Here is a 12,539-nt window from a genome sequence, read left to right as displayed (position 1 = left end):
GGTGGACAAGGACCTTTATCTGTGGTTCCTTGCACAGGACCCCCCACCACCCCGTTTACCTTGGTGCTGGCAAGGATTTTGGCATGGTCTCCCACAGCATGCTGGCATCCAAGTTGGAAGATCGCAGTCCGGATGGGTGGCTTTGTAAAGCAGTGAAAGGCCGGCTGGATACCTGGGCTCCAAGAAGTTTAGGGGTGGATTTTACACTATGTGGAGGCCAGTTACAAGCAGCAAGACCTCCCCTTACTAAAGGAAATGGCCTCAAGTTGCATCAGGGGATGTTAAGATTGGATATTAAGAAAAAATTCGTTACTGAAGGAGTTGTGAAGTATTGGAACAGGCTGCCCAGGGTGGTGGTGGAGTCACCATCCCTGGAGGTGTTCAAAAAACGTTTAGATATGGCACTTCAGTACATGGTTTAGTAGGCATGGTGGTGATGGTTTGTTGGTTAGACTTCATGACCTTAGAGGTCTTTTCCAACCTTAATGATTCTATGACTCTATGAAAGACTCCTCAGTGGTCTTTCCTGGGATCTGTCCCAGCAGCCCTAGCAATGACCCGAGGAGGGGACAAAATGCACCCTCAAGTTTGCAAACGACACCAAATACGCAGTAATATGCTTGAGGGAGGGCTGCACAGGCTGGTGGAACAGGCCACCGGGGATCTTATGATGTCCAGCAAGGACAAGTGGAAAGCCCTGGAGGCGGGATGGACGGTCCCCTTGCCCTGTACAGGCTGGGGACTGACTCGCTGGAGAGCAGCACTGCTGCAAAGGCCCTGGGGTGCCACCGGCAGCAAGCGAACCTTGAGGAGCTGTGCACCGCGGCAGCGAGGACGGGGACAGCAGCCCGGGCTGTATGGTCAGCGGGTGGAGGGCGATGCCTGCTCCCTCTCCCTGGCACACACCAACTGCATCTGGAACAGCACGTGCATCTGGGCCATCCCCAGGACGAGAAATGTGGTGTTAAGCTGGAGTAAGCCCAGCAGGCTCGCAGGAGGTGGGATGAGACCTGCAGCGTCTCTCCCAACCTGAGCTCTCCCGGGATTTTGTGGGTTCTCAATCCTCTTCCCAAACCTGCTGCAGGTTTGCTTTGTAGCTGCAGCTTTTTATTCTCATGATAGGTCTTGATCTCTACAATTATCGCTATGTTACTCTTCCATCCCGTGAAGCGGACATTCCCAAAACCAAGCATCTAAAACTCTTTAGAAAATAAAAACGACAAAACAAAACATTTCCCAGGATCTCTGCTTGGGAATGTCACGGGGAAGAATAATTTTGTTTGTGATCAAGAGACTTCACTTCAAAAGCATCCAAACTGCGGCTCTCTGTGGGGCACCTTTCTGCAGGGTTATTAATAAGAAATAATTGTTTTAAGTGCAGAAAAGTATGTGTGCTTTCTGTTCCCTTGCAAAACCCCTGCATCACTTGTCCTTAATGAATAATGAAAGAAGCTTTTGTATTTCTTCCCACCCAGAGACTTTAAAGTGGCTGTTAAGCCATGATAAACAGGACTTTAAAGAAAAACAGGGTTTGATGAAAACTGAATTCTGGACTAATACAAGAAGCACCTGCTTTTGCAGAAGTTTACAGATGTTGGGGCTTTTGTGGGTGGAGAATTTTGTTCAAAAGGCTGAATGTCCCAACACTGGAAAAATGTCAGTAAATTATTCTGCAGTGCTACTGCGTAGCTCCATAGAATTTGAAATTTGGTGCCACTTGATCCTCCTTCTGGAAGGTGACCGGGAGACTGCCTTGCCCAGGGCACGCACTGCGATGCTCTGGAGGCAGGCCTGCTGTGGTCAATCTGAGGGGGTGATTTATCACGGGAAGAGAAATCCGAGGAGGAGAGAAGGAGCACAATGTCCCATGACAGACTGGGGTATGTGGATTTCAGTGGAAAAGCCAATGTATTCCACTGGGAAGCTGCTGAGGTTTTGCCTTTCAACATTTCTTTGGGAAGCCTGCTCTGCAGGCAGAAAGCTGAAGCTTGGAAGGGGTATGTGAGTTGCCCAAGAAAAATTAAGCTGAAGGATATTAATTCTTCACGTCTGGGTTGGCGGGTACCCAGAGGTCTTGCCTCCAGCCCACGGCCCGTCAGGTCTTGACATCGGCAAGAGTTGTCACCTTATCATGGGGTCTCCTACGACAGGATGACCCAGCCTGCAGAGACATCTTCTGAGCCCCCCCACAGCCTCAGCAGCAGCAAGCATTATGCTGGGGTGTTTTGTATAACTGAGCACTTAAACACCACCGTAGTTACGTTGGGATCAATGGAGAACACTTCTGGAGGACCTGTCCCTGCCTTGATTGCCATAATTGCCTGTGGTATGGCACGATCCCAGAAAGGTTTGAGCAGGAACGCACTGAAGGGCATAACCCGAGGGCTGGAGCACCTCCACTGTGAGGACAGGCTGGGAGAGCTGGGGCTGTTCAGCCTGGAGAAAAGAAGGCTGCAGGGAGACCTCAGAACAGCTGCCAGCGCCTCAGGGGGCCTGCGAGAAAGGTGGGGAAAATATTTTCAGCAGGGCTTGTTGTGACAGGACAAGGAGTAATGGCCTTAAACTAAGGGAGGGTAGATATACACTGGATATAAGGAAGAAATTTTTTACGGTAAGGGTGGTGAGGCACTGGAACAGGTTGCCCAGGAGAGGCTGAGGGAGCTGGACTTGTTCAGCCTGAAGAAGAGAAGGCTGAGAGGGGACCTTATAAATGACTACAAATATCTGCAGGGTGGGTGTCAGGAGGATGGGGCCAGACTCTTTCCAGTGGTGCCCAGTGACAGGACAAGGGGCAACGGGCACAAACTGAAGCACAGGAAGTTGCGTCTGAACACGAGGAAGAACTTCTTCCCTCTGAGGGTGACGGAGCCCTGGCCCAGGCTGCCCAGGGAGGCTGTGGAGTCTCCTTCTCTGGAGATATTCAAGACCCGCCTGGACATGGTCCTCTACAACCTACTGTAGGTGACCCTGCTTCGGCAGGAGGGTTGGACTAGATGACCCACAGAGGTCCCTTCCAACCCCTGCCATTCTGTGATTCTGTGATTCTGCGATTCTATGGCGGAGGCCTCGTCCCTGGGAACATCCCAGGCTGGGTTGGACGGGGCTCTGAGCACCCTGGTCTGGCTGCAGCCGTCCCTGCTGGCTGCGGGGTGCTGGGCTGGGTGGCCTCTGCAGGTCCCTCCCAACCCGACCCGCTCCGTGACCCTACGCAGGGTCGCGATGGGTGGCTCCGGCCGCGGGGCCCTCGCTCTCGAGCCGCCGCACTGCATCGTTCCACAGCCAACGCCCCAGCGACGCGGCCCAGCCTCCCACGCCGGGACCGGGCCGAGCGCGCTGCCGCGTTCTGGGCGCTCAGCGTCGAGCGATGCCCGCGCCCTTCTGCCATGCGTGAGCCCGCGAGGCCTCCGGCGTGGGCTTCCCACTCATGCTGGGCATTAGTTTTGGGGAGAAAACAGCTGATTCCCACAGAGAACCGTTCTCTTCCTGGAGAGCGCGGGGAGCAGCTGAGGTGGGGACCGGCCCGTTGCGGCCAAGGGCCCAGGACGAGCGGCGGAGCTGGAGCTTCAGCCCCGGCCGCGGCGGCGGCTCCCGGCGCGCAGCCCCCCGGGCCGGACCCCCCGCTCCGGTCCGCGCTCCCCGGGGTACCCCCAGGTGCGGGGCTGCGGGCTCCGGCGGGCCGGGAGCGAGAGGGGAGCGGGAGCGGTCGGGGCCGGGCGAGCGGCGGGACCGGCCCCGCACCGGAGCATCCCCGCGCTCCCGCCCGGCCCCGCCCCCCGGCGCCGGACCCTTCCACGGGGACACGGACCCGGGGGGGGGAGTGCGGGGTGAAGCGCCGAGGCCTTCGGGCGAGGCCCAGCGGCGCAGCCCCGCAGCTCGGATCCCCTCTGCGGGCAGCGGGCCGGCGGCGTGGGCGCCTCCCCCCCTGCTCCCCCCGCGTGTTCGTGTGTGTGTGTGTCCAACCCCCCCCCCGGCGCGGTGGGGTGGTACGGTCGGCGGGAAGGAGCCGGGGCGGTGGGGCGGCGCGCGGCACTGTGCCGGCGGCTCCGCGGGCGAGGGGCGCTGCGCGCGCCGCCTCCCTCTCCCTCCGCGCCGCCAGCCCGGCCGGTGAGTGAGGCGGCCGGGACCCCCCCGCACCCCCACCCCAACACCCCCGTCCCGCATCCCCGTCCCCTCAGCGTGTTCCCCCCGATCCGCCTCCGGCGGGAAGTCAGCGCCGAGCTGCCGGCACCGGCGGGACGGGAAACTTTGGCGTGGGAAAGCGGCTGCTGGGTGAAATCGACGTGGGCGGAGGGGTGGGCTACGCGTCTCCCCGTGAGGCAGAGACCCCTGGCTGCACTGGGTGGGGCTTCCCGGGCGGGCCGGGAGGCGCTGGGGACGCGCCGTGCCGGGGGAAGCGGGCGGGCTGCCGGGGAGCCGCGGGGCTTGGCAGCCCCCCCAGCCTCGCAGCGGGCGGCTCGGGAGCGGGGTCTGTCGCGACTGAGCGCGGATCGGCGATTTGCGTGGAGACCCGAGGCGATGTGCGGAAACACACCCCCCCCCCCCCGCTTTCCCGCTCCGGGGTGGCTGCGGGTCTCGGGGCTGGGAGGGGGGGGTCCTGCGGCGGTGAGGGAGCGTGGAGGGCCGAGGTGGAAACTGCCCGTCTGGAGAGCAGCCTGACCCCTGCCCGTGAGGAGGGGTCTCCGCTTCGGGGGATCTGTCGGCGTGGGGGGATCTGTCGGCGTGGGGGGGGTCTGGGCTGTGACGGGGCGACCGAGCCCTCCCGGGGCTCTCCCGCCTGCCCGCAGCCGCCCTGCCCTCCCGCAGCCCTTCTGCCCTGGCTGTGGCAGATACCGGCGTCGGCAGCACCGCGGATGCCTTCAGCCTACGTCCGAGGCTGGAGAAAAAGACCCTCTGACTTCATACCAAGCGAGTGAGTGCTGTGTTTCCCCTGCAGATGGATGTTGTGAGGTGACCAGCGGCCGGAGCTGGCAAGGGAGCCGGCATGGGCAGCGGCCGCTCTCTCCCCGGCTGGCACGGCGAGTGCCCGGGCTGGCGGTTCGGTTGCTGAGGAGCTCGGTGTCCGGGCCGAGCCCGGTTCCCCCGGCGTCGAGCGATGCCGGCCGTCGTCTTGGGTGGAAGGTGTTGGCCGTGTTGCGGAACCGCTGGACTGTCGCTGCTGTGAGGAGGGTTTCTGAGCTCTGCTACAGGTGGTTCCGCTTGTGGTTTCCCTTTCTCGGGTGAGAAGGGGGAGGTGGTGCTTTCGCTGGGCGTTTTGCCCCATCCTTTCGTCTGTGATTTGTTCCCGTGGGCTCCTGGCATCGTTTTCTGCTGAGGTACAGGGTGGGGAAGGAGTTTGTTTTCTAAGCAGAGCTCCTGGGTGAGGAGCCTGCGTGCTGGCTTGGTGGAGAGGGAAGGGCTGCATGTTCCCCGTCCCCGTGGGTGACCAGGGGAGTAAGGAGCCCGTGCCACGAGCGAAACCGCCCGCTGAACCCCGGCAGTGTGGCTCTGGAGCATCCCTGCTGGGCTGCCTGCTCCCGCTGACAACTTGTCACAGGGTTTGTTGGTCACATTCCTGGAAGTCTTTGTGTGCCTGCTGTTTTCGGTGAGCGACGTTCGGCTCGGCTGTGTGTGAGCCCTTTCTCCGTGCGGTGTGTGTGGTAGTGCAGACGATGCAGCTCGCCGTGCTGTGCCTGTGAAGGATTGCCGGTATTTTCCTCCTGTCAAGCTAATGTTGTAGATGGATTTCAGGGGAATGGCAAAGCAGAAGGTGGGTCTCTGAAGAACCACTTTCTTTAGAAAAGGCAGATAGTAGGCAGCGAGTTTTGGAAGGGTGTTTTATTTAGGGATTGCGAAGAGAAGATTAAAGCTCTTGACAGAGAACAGTTTGTGTGGAATAAGTGATGGGACTTGATCGTTCAGAAAAATAAGACTCTAACGCGCTCCCAGCACCGAGAGAGCTTTCAGCTCTTCTTGTCCCAGTTTACTCAACAAAAGCAATGGAACTTCTTTTGGCTTGGATTCTTTACTGATGGCTGCGTAAGGAGTTTTCAGACCTAGAAGTAAACTTGTATCTACTCAGAGAAAATGGCCCGTGGATATAAAAATCTCTGGTACACTAAAGATACTGTAGAGTTATCCAAGGTGTTACTTATAGGTATTAGAAATAGCTGTGTCTGTCTTGAAGAGAATTGCAGCTTTTCCTGCCTTGCACCCTCACGTTCAGTTACCGTCTTGCCTGGCGCAGGTTGTGTTCCTGCGTTTGAAGAAGCACGAAGGCACTGCTTGCAGAATTACTGGAATGAAGAGGATTTGTGGAGGGAAAGAAACAAGGAATCAATTTCTGGGCCCGAGTTTTGCTTCCGAAACAAGTTGCTCATTCTTTTCGCAGCTTGATGTTTGTGATGGAAAGGTTGAAAACACCCAGCGAGAAAAACACTCTAGGAAAAAAAAAATCTGAAATAAGCTGAACAGAGTGAAATTCAGAAAAACTGTCATAGGAGAGTGTTCATAAACCTACTGGAGAAAAGGGACGGAGGAACTGTTCAGATCAATAACAAGTTCTTTTTTATAACTGTAGAGCTTTGTGTCGTCTAAAAAATAATCCTAAATGTGTTCTTGTTACACCTGTGGTGGTAGTTGAGGCTAAATCCACAGAATTCGTGCTGATCTGGGTAATCTGAATCAAGCTGAATAGCAAAGAGGCTCTTAGGAGAATCTGAAACCCAGGAGGCATTTTTCAGACCTGAGTTATGTCACTTTTTTTAGAGGTGCCTCAGGCAATTGCATTTTAAGAAGACAAAGCTTTTGTTTTCAAGCTGGCCTAGAAAAATGCCAAGGGTGAATCCAAAGTAAAGGCTTTCAGAAGTTGTCGTTTGTGATTAAGCTGATCTTGCTGCTGTGCACAAGAATGCTGCTGCCTTCCTCGGTGTGGTGTCAGCTGTGCCTATTTTTATTTTTGCCACCAGTCCTAGCGTACCTCAGGTGACTCATATTACATGGTGGCTCTCACCTGAAGGGGTGCATTTAATTAGAAGATCAGGTGTCTGCTAGCTGCCTCTCTGATAGAAAATTAAATGTATGTGCTTTACAGAAGGCAGAACTGGGGTGACAGCAGGGCAGAGATTGACTCAGAACTGGTCTTCTGCAGAATTAACATCTGCTTGTGTCTGGTTTTGCATTGAAGACCCTGGAACTACGAAAGCCAGGGCTTGTAACAATGAGCAAAGACTGCTTTTTCTGCATGTCTCAGGAAATCCTCAGCTTACATGGGGATGAGAAGTATGCAAGCAAATAGTGAATCTAAAGCTTTTCGTGTGGCTTCTTGTGTTTCTTGCAGCTTAAAACAATCAGGAGTATCCTGTTGTTGGCAGGCTGTGGGCAAAGGAGAGAAGCTGCTTCTGTGGAGCCTGAGGTGGGGGATAGTGTGTGGGGAAATAAGGGATGATACTGGAGCATGGGTGTGGAAAAGCAAATCGCCTAGAATTGGTAGTTTTGTAAGCTCCCAGGGAGGTCCTGCTTGTTTAAGAAAGGTGAAATACTGGGAGTTACGATAGTGACTTCCTTTTCTTAAATAAAATAAAACAAAACAGTTTGTCTTAAAATGTAACAATCTAAAGCAGCGTTGGCCTCACTGACAGTGTCTGAAGCTGTGTCGCCAGGGCAGGAGGTGCCCTGGGAGTGAACCTCACCCACAGAGACAACTGCTGTCTGAAGGTGTGCCTGGCTTTGCTCTGGATGTCCAGGGAAAGGCTGTCGGGGCGGCGCGAGTCGTATTTTTGGCTCTTGTGTAACACCACTGAACACACACAGTCCTGTTCGTCCTGCTTGCTGAGGTCTGCTGTACGTTCCAGTGTGAAGAGACCCTGGTGTGGAGGTACCCTCTCCAGGGGGCACCTGATGAGCTCCTGCGACTGTTTCGGGGATGGGTGGATTCTGTGTCTGTCGATCTGATGCCTAATAATAATATGTGGGTTTTTTTTTTTAATGCAAGGCTTGAGAATCTGTTGAAACTAAATACTGACACAGAGCAAGATGTGCCAGGGGAAAAAGCTCCTGAGGTGAGACTTGGCCTTTGCAGGGAAGGTCCCACCCCACTGATTTAAGGGCTTCTGAGCTTTTGCTTCTGCCCTGATGCTGGAGCTCAGTGGCAGGATGCTGGACTTGGTTTCAGCAGCATTTCTGCACCTGCAGCAGAGTATTGCCTTTACTGAACATCCGTTTGTCAACTTTGCCAGTGATGTTGCACAATTGTCCTTTTGTTGTTCCAAAAAGTCTGGTTTTAAAATGGAAAACATAATGCCAGAGGTTTTTTTGTAAGAAAACAAGAATGAAGTAAATAGCACGGGCACCTCTGGGTGATGTCTGTGTGAGTTTGGTGGTTCCCAGGTGAAGTCTGCAGCAGCACCAGGATGTGGTGTGTGGTGGTACCCAGCTGAAAAGTGGCGTAGCTTTGTCTGATGCTTTTGCAAGCATCTTGTATTTCAACAAATACAGCCACAGTGGGAGTGAATGTGAACTCATCTTCTGATGGCTGCTACAAGCAGAATGAGAATGGACAGGCGAAATGTGGGAGTGAGAGCAATGGGAGTGAGAGCAATAACTGAGGCAGTGCAGCTCCATCTCCTGCTGCATCAGGATTAAGTGGCTCCTGCTGTGTCCAGCCTTGGGGGGGGGACATAATCCCTCCCCCTTGGAGGGACAACATCCTTCATGTGGGGGGTCTGCCTGCCAGTGAGAGTACTTCAGCATGGAAATAAGGGTGACAGTCTCTGCCAGAGAAGATATTGTGGAAACGGTGGCAACGGATGCTCATTCTGGGAGCTGGGGATAGATCAACACTATTATTAATTTTAATTTATGAATTCCCAAGTTCAGTTCTAGGCTGGTGAAAGAAACAAGGTGAATGGAGGAAATGGTTGCAGATGCTCCCCACCGGGGCTCTTGATGTCTTTGTTAGTCCAAATCTCCTGCCTTCCTTCTACCTTTAGCAAACTTTTTTTGGAAAACTATCTTGGGAGTATTTGTGAGCAAAACGCTTCCTTTAGAAGGATGTGGGGAGCACCACTGTCAGCTCTCCTGCACAGGGATAAAATACCTCTGCTTGGAGGTGGTGGGTCTGTTTGAACTGAAGTTGTGGTGAAGCCCACTGGCTTGGAGAAATGAGAAGGATCTGGTGCTCCAGCAAAGAGGTCTGGACCTTCACTGTATGGGGTGGCATGGTAGCAGCTGCTTCTGTGGATGTTGTCTGGCAGGCAGTCGGTGTTCGTGTCATCTTTTTCACCTGGCCTTTGCTTCCTTCTCAGTTGCATCTTAGACTTGCCAGGACTTCAAGGTGACCCTCCTGGGCTGAGATATGGCCCCTGTGTAGAAGATCACAGGTGGCTGGTGCTGGGTGTATGGTTTCATCTAGGAGCAAGGCTCCCTTTAGCCTCCCAACATAATTGGCTTTTTTTTGCTATGTAGATCTGAGAAACTCTGTGGGTTCCTCAGGGACATAACATTGCAGGGCTGATGGTGCAGCGTGGCCTGCCTGAGCGTGTCCGTGCTTGGAACACTATTGGGGTGGGTTGGTGGTTCTGCAGTTCCTGGTTTCTGTCCCTGAAGCTGTGTCTGCTTGTAGAATAGGTATTTGCTTGTGACTGTTGGTTCTGCAGCAGTGTGCAGTGCTTGTCGCTCTCACCAACTCCCGAAAGAAGCCCTATAGGGCTTGGCGAGAGCGACAAGCACTGCAAAAATCCTCTTGAGCCCCTCTAGTAAATTAGACTTCATTTTAATTTATTTTTTTAGCTCTCGCTCCAGAACTTGGCCTTGTGTGCAACTCTTCCTCTTGCTCATGCATTTCAACAGGCTGGTCAGACTTTGCCATGCACTCATACTGCTCGCATCTCTGGTGGGTTTGAGAGGTCCCGTGCGTTCTCCCCCAGCCTGGTACCCAAGTGCGGGGCAGACCTCCCCACATTGCTGCAGGCAGTGTGTCTCTACACAGACCCAGGCGTGGGTTGCTGGAGGTCATGTCACGAGGATGGGGGATTCTCCTTCTCTGGAGATATTCAAGCCCTGCCTGGACGCGGTGCTGTGCAGCCTGCTGTAGGTGACCCTGCTTCGGCAGGGGGTTGGACTGGGTGACCCACAGAGGGCCCTTCCAACCCCTAACGTTCTGTGATTCTGTGACCTAGACTGTGGAACTGGCTTTGAAATTTCTGTGTGTGTTTAAAAAAATAAACAAAACAACAAACCAGCTCATTTCGTGCAGCCAGTGTCCTTTCTTTACCTTCAGTAGTGTCTTGGCACCTGCGAGGCGCAGGTGATGGTAAGGAGAAACATCTGATGGTAAATTCCACTGGAAGGACGCCCTGTGAAGCTCATGCTGTGGAACAGCTTCACGAGCGCATGGGGAATGACTGCTGCCACTGATATGCATCAAAGGTGGGCTCTGTGTTTTTTTTCCTCTTAATTAGGATTGGAGTGCTTTCCTGCAGACGGGTTCCCCAGCCATTTGACTGTGGTGTAAACAGCATTTTCAGGGAGGGCACGTTAATAAGCCGGAGTTTGCTAATATCTCCTGTGAGTAGAACCACACCTCATGGCAGGAGAGAGGCAGGAAGGGCTTAGAAGATTTTAATTAAAGTTGTGAGAAAGAAATTAAATTTGGTCTCTTGCCCTGCTTGTATTATGAGGGGAGAGAGCTCAGCCTCTCTGAACTGAGCTATTAGTCGCCTTCTGTTTGCCTAGGAAAAAAGCAGCTTCTTTGTCAGCTTTTACCCTGGCTCCTGGGCCCTGATTTCTTGTTTATCTTCAGCAGCTCCCCAAATCACTTTGAAGATGGGCTTGGGCATTGATCATCTCTTACAGTCCTTCATCTTTGTTCTGCCAGCAGTCATTACAAAAGATATCTTGAATTACCTCTTTTCCCGAAATGAAAGGGCCGTGTGTGGTCCAGGAGAATAAAGCTCTTTCAGCCAAAGTGGAAATCGGCCAATGTTTCTGCTCCCACATTTGCTCCTGGTTCTCCTGGGTTCGCCTTCCAGCCCAGTATGGAAAGCAGCAGGTTTCCAGGGAAGAAAAGAAAGCCAAAGTGTTACTCAGTTCCAAGGCAGAGGCTGCCAGCGCTCCGTTTGAGCGGGATCCTGTTTAGAAGCGACTTGCTGTCCCCTGACTGCGGCAGCAGGCGCTTCCCTCCTGTTGCCACTCGCAGAAGGAGGGAAGGGAGGGCTGCGCGGGGCGATGCTGCCCAGCTGGTGGGACGCAGCGGGGAAGTGGTGCCTGGCCCTGGTAGCTGCTGGTGGTGTAGTTTGGTGGAGAAACTTTGGATCTCTTCCTTTTCCATTTGAGCACTGAGACCTGCCAGGGCTGGGAAAAAATACCCTGCAACAGCAAAATATTCTGTGTAAAACAGGCAGGAGATGGTGGAGGTGGCCAATTCAGTATAAAAAAGTCCAGAAGCTACAGCTTAATGGGAAGCAAGATTTAATGAAGCATTATGTAGCATGCTTCTGATGGCTACTTTATGTACACAGATACTTTTTTTTGTTAACATTTAAATAGTAACAGCCCGTACTGACCTCCTTCCTGAGTTAAGTTGGAAGGGAGCACGTTGCTGGCTTGTCACTGAGATGCCTGCTCACCCTTGTTCCCGTCGCGTGCTGCAGAACAGCGGTGAGCGGAGCTCCTGGAGGGCCCGGGCTGCGGAGCAGGTGCTGGGCAGACGGGTGGTGCAGAGGAGGAGGCGGCTGCCTGTGTGCTGGTGATGCCGGCTGCCCTCTGCATGCCTGGCTTTTATTATCGTTTCCTCTGCTGTTCAGTTTGCAGGTGCTGTATCACCATCCAACGTTGTGCGCTGCTAGTGGGTGATGTATGCCTGTTCAAATGCTGATTTGCAAGAGGGGGGGAAAACACAGTGGTTGTGACCTCAGAATTAATAGATTTTTAGCCATGTATATAGCATAAACGTCTGTATTTTATAGTTTGTTATGAGGTATTGGTACCTGGGCCTCTGGCTCAGCAAGTCATAGGCTTTTACCCATTAAGTCGTGCCGAGTGATTTATAGCTTGCCCCAAGTCTTCACAGCTGGGTTGCCAATCCATACTGTGTATGGGGAGCAAATACTGTGTGTTTACACAAAGCCTTTTCTGTACAAGTCCCCAAAAAAGAGGATGAACTCCATTCTTCAATAGGCTGCTCAGGCTGAAAAGTTGCCATGTCCTGGGGCAAAATGCAGTTGGACAAAGCAGGCCAGCAATATTTTATAAATATAGGCACTTTGTTATTTCTTTCCTTGGCTGTAACAGGAGAGCGTTACCAAGCCTCTCCGCAACACGCAATGATGCGACAGTGATGTGAGCGGGAAAGCTTTGTGCAATGATGGGGAAAAAACCTGTAGATACACTGAGCTGCTGTCTGAGAAAAGAAAATGCTGTTGGAAGTTGGTGCCCTCTGCCCGTGCCGGCCTGCTGTCCGACACAGGCTGACGCTGGCATGGTGCTTCTGCCCGACTGCAGAGAGCCAGGACTTCTGCTTCTCGTGGCTGGTTTTTAAAGTGCTAGCTGAGAGCAGGCAGTAA

General features: G+C 53.7%; 1 protein-coding gene across 2 annotated transcripts in view; it reads left to right on the top strand.

Moving 5' to 3' along the window:
- Positions 1 to 4,014: 4,014 nt before the first annotated feature.
- RALY (RALY heterogeneous nuclear ribonucleoprotein) overlaps positions 4,015 to 12,539 on the top strand; it is a 142,308-nt gene continuing 133,783 nt past the window's right edge. Inside the window, exon 1 of one of the 2 annotated variants that reach the window (XM_075438790.1) lies at positions 4,015 to 4,104. The gene's annotated coding sequence lies outside the window, so the exon portion shown is untranslated. The remainder of the gene's footprint in view (positions 4,105 to 12,539) is intronic. The other variant, XM_075438791.1, reaches the window with a different exon arrangement.

Source organism: Opisthocomus hoazin, chromosome 18 (genome assembly GCF_030867145.1).
Source record: "Opisthocomus hoazin isolate bOpiHoa1 chromosome 18, bOpiHoa1.hap1, whole genome shotgun sequence".
NCBI classification, from domain to species: Eukaryota; Metazoa; Chordata; class Aves; order Opisthocomiformes; family Opisthocomidae; genus Opisthocomus; species Opisthocomus hoazin.
Note: the sequence above shows the minus strand (reverse complement) of the source record. Positions and strands in the feature narration are given on the sequence as shown.